Here is a 6324-nt window from a genome sequence, read left to right as displayed (position 1 = left end):
AGTGTTGAAGACAAAGAGCGTTCGAGTCAACCGAAAAAGTTTGAAGATGAAGAATTAAAAACATTACTCGATCAAGATTCGTGTCAAACGCAAGAAGAGCTCGCAAAAACATTGGAAGTTACTCAACAAGCTATTTCGAAACGACTCAAAGCCGCGGGATACATCCAAAAGCAAGGAAATTGGGTCCCATATAAATTGAAACCGAGACATATCGAACGACGATTTTGCATGTCCGAAATGTTGCTTGAACGGTACAAAAAGAAGTCTTTTCTGCATCGAATCATTACCGGGGACGAAAAATGGATTCACTACGACAACCCGAAACGCAAAAAACCGTATGTAAAGCCCGGCCAACCGGGAACATCAACGCCGAAGCCGAATATCCATGGTGCCAAGGTAATGCTCTGTATTTGGTGGGATCAGAAGGGTGTGATCCACTATGAGCTGCTAAAACCTGGTCAAACCATCACGGGAGACTTCTACAGGCAACAATTGATCCGTTTAAAACGAGCTATAGCCGAAAAACGTCCAGAATATGTGACCAGACACGAATCCATAATCTTTCACCATGACAACGCTCGGCCTCATGTTGCTGTTCCGGTTAAAAACTATTTGGAAAATATCGGATGGGAAGTTCTGGCTCACCCGCCTTATAGCCCAGACCTTGCCCCTTCCGACTACCATTTGTTTCGATCGATGCAGAACGCTTTGACTGGTGTTCGAGAGCACGCGGTAGCGCGAGATAGCGCAAGGTAGAAGACGACCACAAATAACGACACAGCAAGTAACCGAAAAATAAAGTGTGTATTTACAAGTATATATGTACAGAGTTCGTTTTCTTGTAGAGAAAGGAAGCCGTGAGCGCGCACAGAGTTTAGCACGGCAACGGCGGCGGAAGCTATCAAGTAAGCTAATGCGTGTTGCAACGCGACAGGCGGCGTTAAGCGGTTTTCAAAAGCGGTCGTAGGCGAAAAAGCAGTTAAGCAAGTGCGATAGCAAAGCGGTATAGAACAGCGGGGTGCTAGCGGTGATCTGCGAGCGAAATCGTTTCCGCGGCGCTGCGGCGGTCTTTTATCACCTCCGCGGTGATGCTCCCTCCAAGCAGATCACCGATGATTTCGGGCGGGTGATTGGCCCTCGGCGGCCTACGTCATCGCGTTGACGTCACCGTTTTCACGTGCCGAGTAGAAGTGCTCGTTGCTTGTTTTCGGCAGCGGTGTTTATGGCATGAACTTTCTCCCTTGTTGGCGCGGTAGCGTGACTTTGTTATTGCCGAGCAAATGTCAGCGAATATTCCAGAATGCGACTGAGAGAAAATCCATGCCATAATCTGCTAATAATTATAGCGATTTCTTTAAAGACGAGCAAACCCCGACATGCAAAAGTCTCAATATATGCTGCTATCAAACGCGATTTCCGGCAGAGTAGCGCAATCTCAAACAACTGGAATACGCTTCACTTCAGAACAGGGTATCAAAAATTGGCTCGATTTATTCTTGGCTTCAAAAGATGAACGCTTCTTCCGCGACGGAATCCATAAATTGCCAAAAAGATGGGAAAAAGTAGTGGCTAGCGATGGACAGTACTTTGAATAAGGTATTAATTCATTTTATCGTTCAAATAAATGCGTTTTTCAAGCAAAAAAACGGACTGAATTAAGTTGTACACCCAATAACATTGAGGACGAGCTTGCACTTGCCGCGGCCGTGGGTTTGCCGACGTATTACGAGTACGGTCCTGACATGAATGTTGGTAAGTACGAACTCTAGATCTACATCATATAGGTCTACAATCAAAGTAGAATGAAGAAACAGCTTATCTTTCGTTGTTGCACGTCGCTAAGACAATCATAAGAATTCATGTTAATAGGCAAGCTTCTCGACAAGTTTAGGACTTCGGAAAAAATTGATCGATTATTCAAAAGTAGAATAATAAATACGTTAGGTATTAGATAAGGGGATAACACTGGACGGGCGTATTATCTTTGCAGGAAATATGCCCAAGGAATGCGAGTTGGAGCACATTGATAATTACGACAGGCATGGATCGACGCATGGCCCGCACTCGACGTCACTCCACAACCTGGAAAACTCCGTGGGCCGACCGAGCGTCATAGAAACATCCCAGCCACACATTATCGAGTGCAATGTACATAAGTACATCACATAATGCTACATAACTACATAAGTCGCATGATGGGGTATGAGCCCCCCTTCCGCTCGGGCGCAAAATGCAATCGTGGAAACGTAAGAGAGTCGCTCGCAACTGACCAGAAAAGAGGCCGGAGATAGGAGCTTTCCCTCTCTGGAATGGCAGTAAAGAACAGAGCATATAATGTCGCGCGCGAAATCTTCGCAAGTTTTCCTTCTTAATTTCGATGAAATTATGGTAGATTTTTGAAATCGATAAAAAAAATTTTGAGAATTTAAACTCTATTTGTTGTCCATTCTAAAAAACATTTTATAGTTTTAACCCTTATGTCAATACCCGGGTACCCGGGTCCACCTGTGGATATATGGGTAAAATTTTTAATGTTTGCATGAAAATTTCTTTATAACCGCCCGGATCGTCGCTATTTGAACTTTTTACTATCGAAATATGCAATGAACTTTTTGTTTCAATACCCGGAAGTAAAAAAATTATCGTCTTGAAGTTTACCTACTGGATTCTAATACCCAGGGTACCCGGGTACCCACTTTTAAAAATATGAATTTTATTATAGTTATTGACTAAATTAATTTATAAATAATTAATATGGTTATAGGAATGGTAAATTAATAAAAAACAATTGTTTATATAATCAAAAATAAGAAAATTATTTATTTATAACATTCTGTACACTTTGTAAAAGTGACAGCGTGTTCGTCGCAAACAGGCTTTTTGCATTCCACACAGGATTTTCTAGTTTTCCTCTGTTTTTTAATAATTTGTTTATAGCACAAGTGACACGAACCTGTGACGAGTTTTCTGCCTGTGTTATCTATAGCAGGTGTGGAACCAGAGGAAATTACGGGAGTCACCTGTCTTCCGAGAACGCTTTCAATCGCAAGCTTCGTTGAAAAGTTTCTCATAATTTGTAAATTTTGGGAACGATCTCTGATAACTGGTATAGTAAGTTCTTCGCTCAGTTGACGCAAAAATAAGCGACGTTGATTTGTCTTCTTTTTCAACATTTTATTATTTTCGTGATAAATAATATGCGTAGCAAGGGCGGCAATATCCAAAATATTGAAAAAGAGGGCGAGTGGCCACCTGTTCGTACGACGTTGCGTTGTATATCTCCCTACCATTTGATCCATTGTATCGACACCAGCCTTGTACTCATTATAATATAATATTATCTCTGGTTTCCTCTTTGCATCATCTGCCACTGCGATATCCGAATGCATTGTCGATAATACAATAACAGTTTTATTTTTCTTTGGGACATACGAGCATAGAGTTACTTTATCACAAAAACCAAACAGCGTCGAATATTCTTCCCTTTTTTTCGATGGGGCCATTGCCTTTGGAATATATGCATTTTCAGCGTCACAAATCCACCAGATTTTTATCCCATATTTTGCTGGCTTAGATGGAATGTACTGTGTGAATCTGGTACGTCCTCGGAAAGGATATAGTTGCTCATCGATGGTTAAATTTTCCGTTGGCCGGTAAGTTTTAGCTAAATTTGCATTGAGCATGGTCCAGATATCACGTATTGCAGCAGCTTTATCTTCACACGCACGTTCTTGGCGCGTGTTTGAATCATCGAATCGAATGAAACGCAAAATATTTCAGAAACGGTTTACGCCCATCGTTGCTCGATACAGGGGAAACGAAGACAATTTCCACATTTCAGTTGTATGATCCGTATTAGAATTATTTGCACCCATACAAATCAAGATTCCTAAGAATGCATACATTTCTTGGGATGTCAAATTTTTCCATACAAGCGGTTGTCGTTCTGGTTATGTGTTGTTATATTCTTCATAAACTTGTGATGCCTTTTTGTTGGTATACCGAACTATAATGTATATCATTTCATTTGTTATGATTTTCTTGAAAGTTTCGCAGATTGATAGAGTTTTTGTACTTTTATGTGGACCAGCTCTTTGACGTACAATATTGTGAATTGCCGTTTGATATTGAGGTAACGGTGTTTTAGCCCACACCGTTCTATCTTTTGCTACAAAAGTATTCTCGGTTTCCTTTAAAATTATGTACTATTATGAAAAACTTATATTTCTAGATATATAATAAAAATTAAATGCAGAAAATAAAAATTAATAAATAAAAACAAACTTATAAAAAAAATAAATTTAATAAAATAACTAAAATTTAAAATAAAATGTAAAAACAAAAACATACAAAAAAATTTAAAAACAAAAATTTATACAAAAATAAATTTAACTAAAAACAAGTTTAAAAAGTTTAAAATAATAATTTTAAAAAATTTTAAAACAAAAACTTTACCAACAAAAACAGGTTTAAAAAGTTTAAAATAATAAAAAAAAATTTAAAAACAAACTTATACAAAAATAAATTTAACCAAAAACAGGTTTAAAAAGTTTAAATAATAAAAACAACGAGTCTTAAAAATTAATTGGTATATAAGACAGGTTTATTTGGTAATAAAAGTGTAATACACATATAATAATAAGTATAAAGTACAAAATTAAAAACTTCTAAAAATTTAAAATAATATTAATTATAAAATATTAAGACAATTGACACACTATTAGGAAATATTATCTAATAACAAATATGATTGAAAATATATACAAATACTTGATTACTTACTACAATTTATTCTTCTTATTATTATATTAGGCATTACAGATATAATTATTAATTGCATATTTTAAAAAAGCAGTCGGGAGACGCCACGCCAAATTTTATACTTAATATTTTAACATATATTTTTGCTTCTCTTTTTCTGTACGCAGTTAAACAACTTAAATACAGAATTTTCTTTGACATCTAAAACGTGATTGAGAAACACTTGGCATGGCGTCTCCCGACTGCTTTTTTTAAATATGCAATTAATAATTATATCTGTAATGCCTAATATAATAATAAGAAGAATAAATTGTAGTAAGTAATCAAGTATTTGTATATATTTTCAATCATATTTGTTATTAGATAATATTTCCTAATAGTGTGTCAATTGTCTTAATATTTTATAATTAATATTATTTTAAATTTTTAGAAGTTTTTAATTTTGTACTTTATACTTATTATTATATGTGTATTACATTTTTATTACCAAATAAACCTGTCTTATATACCAATTAATTTTTAAGACTCGTTGTTTTTATTATTTAAACTTTTTAAACCTGTTTTTGGTTAAATTTATTTTTGTATAAGTTTTTGTTTTTAAATTTTTTTTTATTATTTTAAACTTTTTAAACCTGTTTTTGTTGGTAAAGTTTTTGTTTTAAAATTTTTTTAAATTATTATTTTAAACTTTTTAAACTTGAATTTAGTTAAATTTATTTTTGTATAAATTTTTGTTTTTAAATTTTTTTTGTATGTTTTTGTTTTTACATTTTATTTTAAATTTTAGTTATTTTATTAAATTTATTTTTTTTAGAAGTTTGTTTTTATTTATTAATTTTTATTTTCTGCATTTAATTTAACCTAGTTTAGGCAGCAGTCGGGAGTCTTTTTTTTTAAAAAACAATTTTTTTATTTAATTTTTTAATATAAGTTTTTGTTTTTAACTTTTTTAAATTTTTGGTTTTTTATTATTATTTAACTTACTTTAGGCAGCAGTCGGGAGTCTATTTTTTTTAAACTAACTCTTTACCAATTAATTTCTAAGTTCTTGTTTTTTGTATTTTGTTTTCTATTATTATAATTTTTGTTTTTATTAAATTTTCAAATTTTTTAATTTTTAGTTTTTTTTATCTGTTTTTTTACTGATAAATTTTTAAGTTTTCATTTTTTTAATTTTATTATAATTTTTGTTTACAATCTTTTTGCTGCAGTTGCAAGATTTTAATTTATTTATTTAGTTCATACTTTTAAAAGCAATATATATATTTCTATGCTATGCAGAAGTATATTTTATAATATATAAATAGTTGAAAATGTAGGCACTATAGGCATAATCTAAATCTTATACACAATAGTATATGAGATTAATTATGACAAGTAATTTTCTCTCTCTTTTTGGCATTTTTAATGATTTTTATTTATATATAATAAATTTAAATTTACAATTATATAAACATGTATATACAGGGTGTTAGGTAATAAGCGGGCCACTTCTCGTGGACAGAAAGAGCGAATTAAACTGAATCAAATTAAACGTCCTTTATCGTACTGTAAGTTTCTCAA

General features: G+C 33.3%; 1 pseudogene; it reads right to left on the bottom strand.

Annotated features, from left to right (window-relative positions):
* Positions 1-1242: 1242 nt before the first annotated feature.
* LOC139777236 (piggyBac transposable element-derived protein 4-like) lies at positions 1243-4503 on the bottom strand (annotated as a pseudogene).
* Between the last annotated feature and the right edge of the window lie 1821 nt (positions 4504-6324).

The sequence above is a fragment of the Temnothorax nylanderi genome, unplaced genomic scaffold (genome assembly GCF_030848795.1).
Source record: "Temnothorax nylanderi isolate EJ_2023f unplaced genomic scaffold, tnyl_v1.0 TNYL_tig0141_pilon, whole genome shotgun sequence".
Lineage (NCBI taxonomy): Eukaryota > Metazoa > Arthropoda > Insecta > Hymenoptera > Formicidae > Temnothorax > Temnothorax nylanderi.
This window is presented reverse-complemented; position numbering and strand designations above follow the sequence as displayed.